Source organism: Sciurus vulgaris (assembly GCF_902686455.1).
Source record: "Sciurus vulgaris genome assembly, chromosome: 13".
NCBI lineage: Eukaryota > Metazoa > Chordata > Mammalia > Rodentia > Sciuridae > Sciurus > Sciurus vulgaris.
This window is the reverse complement of record NC_136474.1, coordinates 80,406,559-80,418,918: the sequence shown is the minus strand read 5'-3', so window position 1 is coordinate 80,418,918 and position 12,360 is coordinate 80,406,559.

The window sequence follows — 12,360 nt, the reverse complement described above, 5'->3', positions numbered from 1 at the left end:
TAAGGCTGGCTTTGAACTTGAGATTCTCCTGTCTCAGCCTCTGGGTCACTGGAATTACAGGCATGCCCTACCACTCCCTGCTCTTTTTACACTTTTTAGTGTTTGCACTAGATTTAGCAAGTCTACTTTAAAATACCACTCTATTTCTTCACAGATAGTACAAGTACTTTGTAATAACAAAATAATCCCAATTCCTTCTTCCTGCTCTTTATGTCATTGTTCATTCATTTAACTTACATATAAGCTTATACAAATCAGCTTGTGTATGTAAAATCCCATATATCTGATATTATTTTGAATTAAATGTTACCAGATCAATTAGTAATAAGAAAAATGAAAGTTTTTATTTTGCTTTCACAAATTCCTTCCTTTGTGCTCTTTTTATTTTCATGACTGAAATTTGTTAGTTTTGTGAAACCCAGGGCCTGGCATATGCTAGGCAAGTGTTCCTCCCTCTGATTTATATCCCCAGCCCTTTTTGTTTCATTTTGAGACAGAATCTCTCTAAGTTGCCCAGGCAGGCCATGAAATCACAATCCTCCTGCTATAGCCTCCCGAGTAGCTCAGATTACAGGTGTGTACCACTGTGCCTAGCTTAATTTCTTTTTTCCTCTAAATAACTTTTAAAAAGTCTTGGTAGGCAAGATCTACAGGGAAAACAATCCCTCTGTTTTTGTTTGTCTAAGAAATACTCTCTTTATCCTTAACTTTTAAGGGTCAAGTTTACAAGGTATAGAACTCTAGGTCACTGTCACTCCATAGGCCTGCTTGCATGATTTCTGAGAAGTCAGGTACATTTCTGTAGGTCAGCTGTTTTTTTCCCATCTGACTCAAGATATTTTATCTCTGACTTTCTGAAGTTTGATTAGGCTGGGCATGGTTTATATTTTTGGTATTTACCTTACAAAGCCACCAAACTCTAAGCTTCCCACATCTGTTCATGGTGTCTTACATTAATTTGGGGGAATTCCTCAATCATTATTGTTCCTAATATTACTTCTGCTCCTTTTTCCATCTGTTCTTCTGACATCTCATTCACGTACATTACACATTTTGTAGTGACCCTATAGTTCTTGGATATTCTTCTCTGTTTTTTGTCTTTTTTTCTTTTTGCTTTTCAGGTTATTTAGATTCTAGCATATATCCTCAAGCGCAGAGATTCTTTTCTTAGCCATTTCTAGTCTATTAATGAGCCCATCAAAGGCACTCTTCATTTCTGTTAGTGGTTTTTCTGTTGTTGTTTTGTTTTTGTTTTTTGTGTGTATGTGCTAGGGATTGAACCCCAGGAGCACTTAACCACTGAACCACATCCCCAGCCCTTTTTATACTTCATTTAGAGACAGGATCTCACTAAGTTGCTTAGGGCTACTAAGTTGCTGAGGCTGGCTTTGAACTTGTGATCCTCCTGCCTCAGCCTTCCCAGTCACTAGGATTATAGGTATGTGCCACCATGCCCATCTCTGTTAGTGTTTTTGATCTCTAGCATTTCTTTTAGAGTCTTAGAATTTCCATATCTTTGCTTACATTATTCGTCTATTTTGTGTGTCCTCTTTTTCTATTAGAGCCTTTAGCATATAAACCCTAGTATTAAAAAAAAAAAAAAAAAGTTCTGCTCTAATAATTCTAGCATTTCTGCCATAACTGACTCTGGTTCTGATGCTCATTTGGTCTCTTCAAATTGTTATGTTTTTTTTGTTTGTTTGTTTGCCTTTTAATATAACTTGTAACATTTTGTTGAAGGTAGGCATGATGTACTAGGTACAAGGAAATGTGGTACATAGGCTTTCAGTAATACCATGGTAAGGTGTAACAGGAGGAGACATGTCCTGTAGTTCCATAACTAGGTCTCAGTCTCAGTGAGTCTATGACTGTGAACTTCTCAGTGCCTACCTCCTTAGTTGGGGCATAATGGATAGAGTGGGCCCCCAGTTTGAGTATTTCCCCTCTCCAGATCAGGTGGGCTCCAGTAAAACCCCTGCTGATTAAGCTCTGGTAAAATAGTTTCTCCGGAAAGCAGGCCTTAAGAACAGAATGCTCTGGCAAGTTTCAGTATGGTTAGTTTCCCCTCCTGCAGGAATCACAAAGGGATTCTTCTCTGATCTTCTTTGAGGACCCAGCACAGCTCCAGGAAGTAAACTCAAAAGAGTGTGGGGACCCTCTGTGACTGGGCCCCCGAGTTTCTGTCTCTTACCCACAGTGAACCTCCATCAACTGTCAATTACTGTATAGATACTCTCCCCCTGGCACTGGGTCCTGAGGAGGTTTTCTTCCCTGGTAAGTTGTGATTCTCTGTATTGCCTGCCTCTCCAATTTGGGGGGCCATGGTTTGCTGGGTGACTTCACTTCTCTGATGGATTCAAGAAGAATTGCTGCATTTTTCAGTTTACTGAGTGTATCTCTCATAGAGCAGTGACTCCCAAGCACCTTACATTCTAGATGGGAAACCTGAAGTCACACATTGATTTTCTGATCATAAATCCAAAACTTACCTCACCTCACAGCAAGGTGAGGACTCAAAGTTTTCAAACTCTTTTGGGAAACAATTATTTATAGTATTTTAAAGTTAACATGCATTTCTTACTAGATAGTAAAGATAGTTTTCAAAGAGTATGAATAATTTCCTCATCTCCATTTCTCTACCTCTCTCCCCTAGTCTCCAGGCCTCTCCCATAGGGAACCATCACCTCTTGTCTTTCATGCGCCCTTCTGGGGAAATTGTTTATCTACATGTTTATTATATATTTTATTATGTGTTCTGTTTCTTCTCTATAGCAGTAGATCTAAGATTTGTATATATATTTTGTTATATATATTTTTGTTGAATTCCAATATATGCATACGGATTTATACATTTGTTATGTAAAGTTGAACATAATAACACATACATCTACATTTATTTGTATATGTATTTTTAATATATATTCTTAAATTCAACAAAGACCAGAACAAATTGATAAAACCTCTTGGATTTTGAGAGAGCGATTAGATACATGGTTTTAAGACTACTTCCCTGTTTACCAGGACCAAGATATGAGCAAACTCTTTTGGAATTCTGCCTCTGTTAGAAGGTGAGGATGTATTTCCGTCGCATAGGGACACTGTAGGTAGAGCCACAGTGCTGAGACGGATGATGGCTGGCGTCAAAGCCTCAGTCTGCCAGTGTGTCTGCGCTGGCACGACCGTCCCACATACCAGGGAAGCTCGTGCTGAGCAGGGATTAGGATGCCAGCATCTGATGCTCAGGGTTCTTCCTGCTCCCCCTTGGAGTCCTGACAAGAAATGACCTTGTTCAACCCTGCTGAGCTTCCTAGATTTACTGGGCTTATAGCAACACATGGGAAGGAGATTATGTTTATTTTTAAAACATAAAAAAATGCAACCTTCCCAGGGCCTTTGTGGTGTCTGCGTGCAACAACACAAATACACATGCACACAGGCAATGTATGTATAATCACTTCTAATTAACTTCAGCTCTTCCTGCAAAACTAAGTGTGAAGTCTTAAAGACTTGTCAGCTTCTCTGCCTGTGAAATTTATCTACTTCTAATTGTGAATAACAATACATTCAAGGTTAGCTATAAATGACTCAGCTTTCACAGCACTCGAAAATCTTAAAGCCACATTTGAAGATGAATACATTTGTGCAAAAGAAATTGTGGTATGCTTCTAGATCAAAACACAGTTATTTATGCTCATCTAAAATGCTTTTTTTTTTCCTAAAAGAGAGTGATATTTCTCTCTGACATCTGTGAAAAAATAGATGTGCTTGATTTGAAAGTAAGTCCAAATATAAAAGATATAAAACAACAAGGATGCCTAAAATAAAGATGAGCATATAATTATAATGGATTGAAAAATGAATTCAATTTGCAGTTTCACAAAATAAAATATTCAAAGAGCAAATATCAAATAGGATTAAGATTCCCCCCCACCATCTTCCCTGCGGCTTGAGTATGAAAAACTCTCCCAGGTTTCACCACTAGATGTCACGACGAGCCCAGTTAAATACCAAAGGACGCTGTGCACAGTCTATTACAGAAACTTTTAAAGTTTTTCCTGATTTTGTAGTTAATTTGGATACGAAGCTATTTCTGTTGGAGTTTTGTGTCAAAATATTCATTGTGGATTAATTTTAAGCAAGATATTAGAAGCTATTAGAAAACGTAATTGCTTGTCAAATGCTGGGACAGGAACTTAGTAGGCATTGGGATATTCTCTCAGGAGAAGGTCCTGGACTGAGTGGAGTGTCAGAGCTATTTTAAGGTCTGCTCTGGAGTCCTTAGCTTGAACACTGCACACTCCTTTCTTTTGAAATAGGTATGAATTTGTCAGATGTGGGGACACCAAGACTTTACAGGAATTTTCATAAAAGTAGACCAGTGAAATTACTAACGAAAGGAACTTGAATGGTCAGGTGAGAATGTTTACTTTTAGATTTTGAGATTCACTAGTCAAAGTAATTCTGGGAGACTAGAATGATGGACTGAAGTTTGGAGAGCTAGAATTTGGAACAATAAAAGGAAGAACTTCCTAAAAGAAAATAGTTCACCATTTAACATAGTGCCTTACAGAGCACTCAGGTACAAGAAAAGCTCATGTACCAACAGAGTAACCCTGGTGGGGAAGATATCCTAGAAAGATTCTGTACTAACAGTAGAAATTTGGGCTAAGTGACCTCTAAGAGTCTCAGATCTACAATTTTATACTCCATAATGACAATCATTCAACCGGCCAAGAAAGTAGCAAGAAAAGAGTTGAGAATGGGGGCTAGGTAAATTCAAATGAGACATTTGAGCTCAGGGAGACCAAGGAATATAGATAGGGCTCTGAAAGAAGCCTCCTGGGGAGATGGTGCTGGTTTGTGGGACTCTGCCTGGGAACAACGGGTGAAAAGAGACTAGGTGGCTTCAGGATTTCTTTCCTCCTCTTCCCAATGCTCTCCACCCAGGAGTACAGCTCTTCACTTCCAAGGGACATATTTACTGGTCCTTCCTCTGCTAATTAAAAGTTGACCGCAACTGAATCGTTAAAAAGCAAATCTGAGGGTAACTTTTTAAGTGAAAACCTTCGCAGTGTGTTGCATTTTATCAGAGGACAAAACCTTAAGGCTAAACTAAAGGAACAAACTCAGTCTGGGAATGGAAGGTCCCAGCTGGCCTGTAGGGGAGGAAATGGGCCCTTGTTTGACCTTCTAGCTGTGGCCTTTGCTGCCAAGACGATAAGCCCCAGAGTATGGCTGGCTCTTGAAGCACATCACGTGAATCCAGAGACTGATAAAAACAAAACATTTCCACATACTTTGTGCTCTTAAAAAGAGGACTACAGTCAAGATATGGCATAAGCTTACCCAAGACCTTGAGATAGAATCCATGAGCCTAAAGGATCAGTGGACATGACTTGGTAAAATGTATTCAAATATATTCGGTAAAATTAAGGTTTTACTATATTTTTTCTAAATTCAAGAGTTTGGAAAATTATCACATGAGTTGCTCTTAAGATGGGTTTAATATATCCTCCTGATGCCAAGAGTGAAAGGATTTACACATGATCACATACTTTAGGGTGTACAAAAAAGTTAGGGCCTAGACGAATGACCTGGATTCTTGACCAGATGTTAAAGGAAATCATGCTCTCCATTCTTCACCACCCATAGTGTCATAGAGGCTAAGAGCTGGAGTAATCCATGGTGGATCACATGGATCATTCAGAAAATCTTTTAATTCCACAGATGAGGAAACCAAGGTCCAAAGTGACTTTCATGACCGGCAGCTTACTGTCCCTCCACCACACTGTCTCCTTCCCAAAGGAAGTGTGCTTGATAAACAGAGGTTTACACTGTCCCCAGTTCACATCCTGTCCTGCCCCTCAGGGGAATCAAGAATGAGAAGCCAAGTAAAAGTGAAAATAAAATCTATTACTATCATTTATCTCAATGGTTCTAATTATTTTACTAGTAAGGGCTGAACGTTTTAACTGCTTCTCCATGTTATGAAAGATTAGATCTACAAAACAAACTCCCTTTGTTATGCATTCATTTCCCTAATGAAAAAAGTTGTAGAATGTATATTCCTACCTTCTGATTGGCATGGAAAGACAAGTTCTTCTTGAACTGATGTTGGACCAGCCCATGACAAAGAAACCTGATGTTTTAACCTGAGCCACCTTCCACAAGATTTACTTCAGGAATATTGAAGTGTAGAAACCAGCTGCTGATTTCCAAAGGTCTGGAAGCCAACCTGAGCATTCGACCAAGGTATACTCACAAAATTCCAGCCTTGACGTTCTTTACCACTGTGTGTGTGAGGCAGTGGCTCTCCACCATGATCATGGAGGCCTCCTCACTGTCTGTCCTATAGCTTCCACCCTGCCCCATCCCCCTTGAGTCTGTGCTCAAAAGAGCAACTGTTAGGGTCATGGAACACTCCATGCGCAGGTCCCACATTTCACTCAGAGCAAAAAACAAGTTCTTACAATGATTCCCAGAGGCCTGCCCCCCCCCACCCCCCCCCACACACACACTCCTTAGATTCTCCGTTCTGCTCCCTGGGCTGAGCTAAGCTGTAGCCTGTTGCTTCTAAGTCAATTCAAGAACAGCCCCAGCTCTCATCCCATGCTTGCTGTGGCTGCTCCCTAGAACTTTCTTCCTCCAGTTGTTCCAATGTCTAGCTCCCTCATCTCCTTCAATCTTCACCCAATATCATTCTCTCACTGCCCCCTCTTCCCAGCCAAACCCATCTAAAGTTGCAACACCCCTGTTGCCACCACAAGCTCATCAACATCATCCCCCCGACTTTCCATACCTCTTCTCTGCCTGATTTTTCTCAAATGGTTTTTTTAATCAATACCTAAGGATGCAAATATTTTACTTGTTTATTGTTTGCCTCCCCCCAGTAGAATGTGAAGTTCAAGAGGCTACAAAATTGTTAGAAATCATTATCTCTTTTGTTTACTTCAGCATTTAGTACCTAAAAGAGTGCTCCCCACGTGGTTAGCACTCAATAGTGGCTCAAAGAGTAAATGTCAGCTAGCTCACTGTTTCTCACAGCACCAGGCTAAGCGCTCGAGGCTTCGAGGCTTTCCCAGCAAGGTCATGAAATAATGCGATAAACTCCAGGTACAGCATTTTGTGGCAATCACACAACCATGGGGGCAGCTGGGGGCAGCCGTGTGGTCATCCCAGCTCTGCTTAAGTCTCCCAGTTGTGTTTGATAATTCCACTTTATAGAAGCAAAATTGGCTATTGGTCATTTGGCTTTCACAAGGTTTAGAAGACTAAAACGATGAGATGAGGCGTATGAGCACTCTGAAAAGTTAGACATTCAAAGGTCACAGGTTAGTCTTCTTCAAAGACGGAATGCCTATTCAGAATAGAAAGCATTGAGGGAGAAATTGAGAAAGGAGTGAGGAAACAGAAGCATGAAACTCTCGGTTGGTATAACCAGAAACAGAGAACTTAGAAGAGGAAGTCGAGAGCTGAGATTTCTAACCCATATGGCTGTATCGGCCACAGTAGTACCTGAGGAGAAAAAATACTTTTTTACCCAAAGAAAGTCAGGTCAAAAAAAAAAAAAAAAAGAAAGTCAGGTCAAATGGTGAGAAGGATCAGATCATGTTATGATAGTGACAAGAGCTGCCGTTTATGTTACTTTCTATTTTAAAATCTGTACTATGAGTTTTAGCTGGGTTATTTAATCTTTATTACACCAAGAGTGGGGTATTGTGATCTCTATTTTGTAGGTCAAAATACTGATGTTCATCTGTAAAATAGGGTCAAGAAGTTAAGGAATTCAGCCAAGTTCAGGCAAGTTGGTGATGGGAATGCCACATCTGTCCCCTTTCCTGAGAAGTTCCTTTCCATGCATTGGCAGCCGAATAAGAGAGAAAGATTCTGAATCAGGATTCTTGATACAAAATCTGGAATTTTTACAAGATTAAGCCGTCTTTTCTTCCTTATAATCAGCATCTGACTACACAGTACCTAATCAAAAGCCATTTTTCATCATTCTCTGGTCCTTGTGTTTGTGTCAATCTTGTTTCTCTAGACAACTTTGACTTTCTCATAGTACCTAACATAGTTTCGGGGATGTGATGGGTTCCCGATTAATTGTTTGGTTAAATGAGTTCAGTTTCCTAAATGCCATTAAGCTGCTATATGACCATTCTGGAAAGACTAGAATTGCAAGTCACATCAAATCTTGCCCCCACTCCTCGAAAAGGAAATGAATATCAGATTAGTGAAGCTGGTGGGGAAGAGAGTCCATTTAAGGACTTCTACAAGAATGAACTGCTAGGGGTGATTTTGACTCCTATTTGTTCATCTAAAGAGCCTCAGGAAACTTCAACACTTTAACCCAAAACACATTAACATATCTCCTCATTTTTGTACACTTTCCAGTTTAGAAAAGGGAAGTTATTCATTTCCCAAACTTTAAACAAGATGTAAACAAGGAATTCATGTAATTTTATACCCAATTGTATCATTCTGTGATATTCATGATTTACAGTGCCTGAAATGTGTTTGAACTTTAGAAACAGAGATGCCAACTTTTAGAAAAGTGTCTTCCTTTCTGCAGGACTATATCGGAAACAACCACACAGACTACAACTGTTATGGTCTAAATTAGTGTTGACCTAAAGGCCTTCTTTTTGTGGGGAGGATACTGGAGATTAAACTCGGGCACTCAAGCACTGAGCCACATTCCCAGTCCTATTTTGTATTTTATTTAGAGACAGGGTCTCACTGGGTTGCTTAGTGCCTTGCTTTTGCTTGAGGCTGGCTTTGAACTTGTGATCCTTCTGCCTTAGCCTCCCAAACAGCTGGGATGGCAGGTGTACTCCACCTTGCCTGGTTTAACCTAAAGGTCTTTTAACTCATTTAGAAAATGATTGCCCACAACTTGGCATTAAGAAGGCTAACACCACAGCTTAAGTAACTAGCACCAAAGAGGAAAACAAAATGTAATGAAGATGTTTACCTTCATTTGAAGTCTACATGTGTATTTAAATAGAAGTTATAACCCATGTTGGCTTTCAAGTTTCTTAGGATGTTTTCTCTCAAAGGGAGATGGTTGGAAAGAAGGTATTCTTCCAAATCTGAAAGTCTAGCTTCAGGGGAGAAAAAAATTAATTCAGATGCCCTATATTTTATATCAAAGGACATCCTGTAGACATTGAAAGTTAATCTCATATTTCTTCAGTTTTTCACTGTACACAATGAAAGAAATATGCTCTTTATTTTTTTATAGATGAGAGTAAGGAAGCAATTTGTATATATATTCTCACTCTTTAACACAAACACACATACACTCTTGTATGCTGATTTTGAATGACATCAAAAATTCCCATGTTGAAACCCAGGTTGAAGTTGGATTTTAGAAACTGTTTCTTCTATTTAGGTTTTGTGGATATATAAGTTAACTCATATATTTTCCATGTGGTTATAGGTTCTGGTTTATATATAGTTGTAGAAGTTCGGGTTTTTAAATTGTCAAATGTTGTACCATCTCTCAAACAGCTGGGATGTCTGAAAGAAAAAGAAAATCACTAGCATGCTAGGTTAAAAAAAAAAGGTAAATCACTAGCTTGCTAGGTAAAAGCAAGACAGCTTCTATTGACTAATTAAAGAATTTTTGCAAATCATTGCTTACACTTTGGCTTGTACACTGTGCAGTCTGCACTGGCTTTTAATTTGCTTTCAAGTGCAGTTCAAGGTGTGGATATTGATCTATAAACCCCCGATGGTTGGTCCCTGGGTACCAAGTGACATCTCTTTGTGTACCATTGTGACAGCTGAGGTCAATTAGAGTGCTGGCTAACAATCCTCAAATCTAAACACTTTGAAAAGGTGTCCTTGATAGACTGCCCCCAGCTCAAAGTCTCCTTTCCTATTTGGCCTGGGTCAGAAAGGATCACAAAGCAAGGCCACTTAACCAAAATCTCCATCTGACCCACCCAGCTTCCTATAGGTCAATTCACCATTTCAGGTTGGGGGACTAAATCTTTCTTTAAGAGTTTAATTTACTGAGTTCTGGGCATCTCGAATAGTTCTTTCTGGGACTGTCTGTGTCCATAGACAGTGCTGAAGTCAGGCTTACTCAAAGTGTAGTTCTCCAACCAGCTGCATCCCCCTGGAGATTGCTAATTAGGCCAATACTTGGACCCGACCCTGCATCAGATGAATCAGAAAGTCTAGGGGTGGGGCCAACCATCTGTGTTTTAACAAGCCCCCATGTGATGCCAGTAGCTGCTAAAGTTTAGGAAGCAGTGACAGGGATGATTTCAGGGACTAGGGGAGCTCCTCCTACTCGACCCTCATACCATTGCCATCTCTCTCCACCTACTACACACCTGAAATGTCCTAGAGAAACATCTTCTTTATTATTTAAAGCTTTGGATCATAGAAGATAGAAATGCCTAGAAGCACTTTAAGCTGTCGTCAGTTATATCTTGGTATGAACAGTGTAGTGTTTTTTCTGGTTTTACTAGAAAAACTGATTCAAGATGCTGACGTTCGGGTGAGGAGAGATCACTTCAGTTTTTGAGAAGAATATGGTGCACCCAGGAGAGAGTATGACACTAACTGAACACCCCTTTGGGCTTACAATGTTGTGGAGCAAGCTCTGTGTCTGGGTCATCTGAGACAATTTGCAGAGGACTGTCAAGGGGCTCAAAACTTTGGGGCAAATAGCAAAAAAAAAAAAAAAAAAAAAAAAAGGAAGAATCCCACATATTAAACAAGGAAGAGTCTTAGCATAGAGATGAAAAATGAGAGATTAGTTAGTGCTTCCCCCAAATGTTATTAACCAGGAAAATGTCCTAACATGGAAAATGGAGTGGGACACAAATGAGGGGGAATTAGTTGTCTAGAAGTTTACTAAGGATTCTTCAAAGGCTTTCTTTACCATGGAAGAAAACAAAGGTTACAACTGAGTTTCAACCGGTAGCAATATAGCTTGCATGAGCTTTGAAGATGTGGGGGGAAGTTTATCTTCCTCACCCCATGCCACCGTGGAGCCTGGCAATTGTCTTAGGAGTGGGCTGACCAGGAACCCCAGAGACTGGGAAGCTGGCATGCTTAATTCTAACTCTAGCACAGGTTCAGCCAAGCCCTGGGCAAGTCTCTTAACTCCTCTGTGGCTGCTCCTTCCCTGTAAACGATGAATAAAAACATTCACCTGGCCCTCAGGGGTCGCCGGGGGCCTGACTGGCAGATGACAGGACTGCCCTTTATGTTTTCAATGTGCCACATAAAAGCTGTTTTGCTTGTTGGGCACTCTTTGTTTGGTTCCTCGCTGAGCAACCTTTAATGGCGCTTTAGAAAATCAATTCCGTTTGTAAACTCTATCAAGTAATCACATGGAACTTGAAGCTTTAACTTCTGAAACTGAAGTTGCACAATAGGAAATTGCCAAATGTGGATATTATAGGAATTTTAACATGCTGAACGCGGCCTTGCATTGGATAATAATGGTATTGAGGAATGTGCAGCTGTTTGTATTGGAGTGAGTAGTCCCAGTCCTTGGAGAGCGGGGAAATGGCAGGATCTGCCTCTAACTATTGTAATCTACAAGATTATCCCATTAATCATATTTGTCTCTGGGAGTACCTTGGTTCTAACTCTAAGTGTTGTTTTTCCCTCGATGCATCACATGCACGAAAGCTAATTGAAAACATTACAGGGACAAATTTCAAAATGTTCCTAAATACAAGATGAGCTTTAGCTGCCAATAAAAGAAGAGTGAACTGCACACATCAAAACCCGGTCTGATGAGATTCTTTGGTTTTCCTGTTTCTTTGTCTTTTTTATAACTTTCCAAGTGTTCTCATGTGTCGTGATCTGCCACACTCCAGTCTTCTCCTCAGCTAGCCCTAGTGCCTGTATTTTCAACCAGACAAAATGGCCAAGAGTTTCAGAGCTGTGGGTAGCAGGGGAGTGACCTGTTTCTTCTCTCCTTTTCACCCAGAATTAAACAAGACCTGTGAGATACAGATTAGTCTGAAGACAAAAATGGAAACATGCTTTAAAAATGAGACTCAGATACATAAGATTGGGATGATGGATTTTTATTAAAAGCATCACATTGGTAGACATTAAGTGGCAGTGAGTTTCCAGGCCCAGGCAGCTTCCCCTCCAGCCACTGGAGTGACTTTTCATGCTGCTTCAGGAGCTTTCCCCCACTGAGAAGCTGCACAAATTTTAGCACATGTGTGTTTCATGTCAATAGCTGTATAAAGATATGGTAAGAGACTGATCTCAGAATCTAAAAATTTGCTCTGTGCTTTTGCATGCAACTCTGTAATGGATGTCTCTGAGCTGTATATGTTCACACACACACACACACACACACACACACACACACAG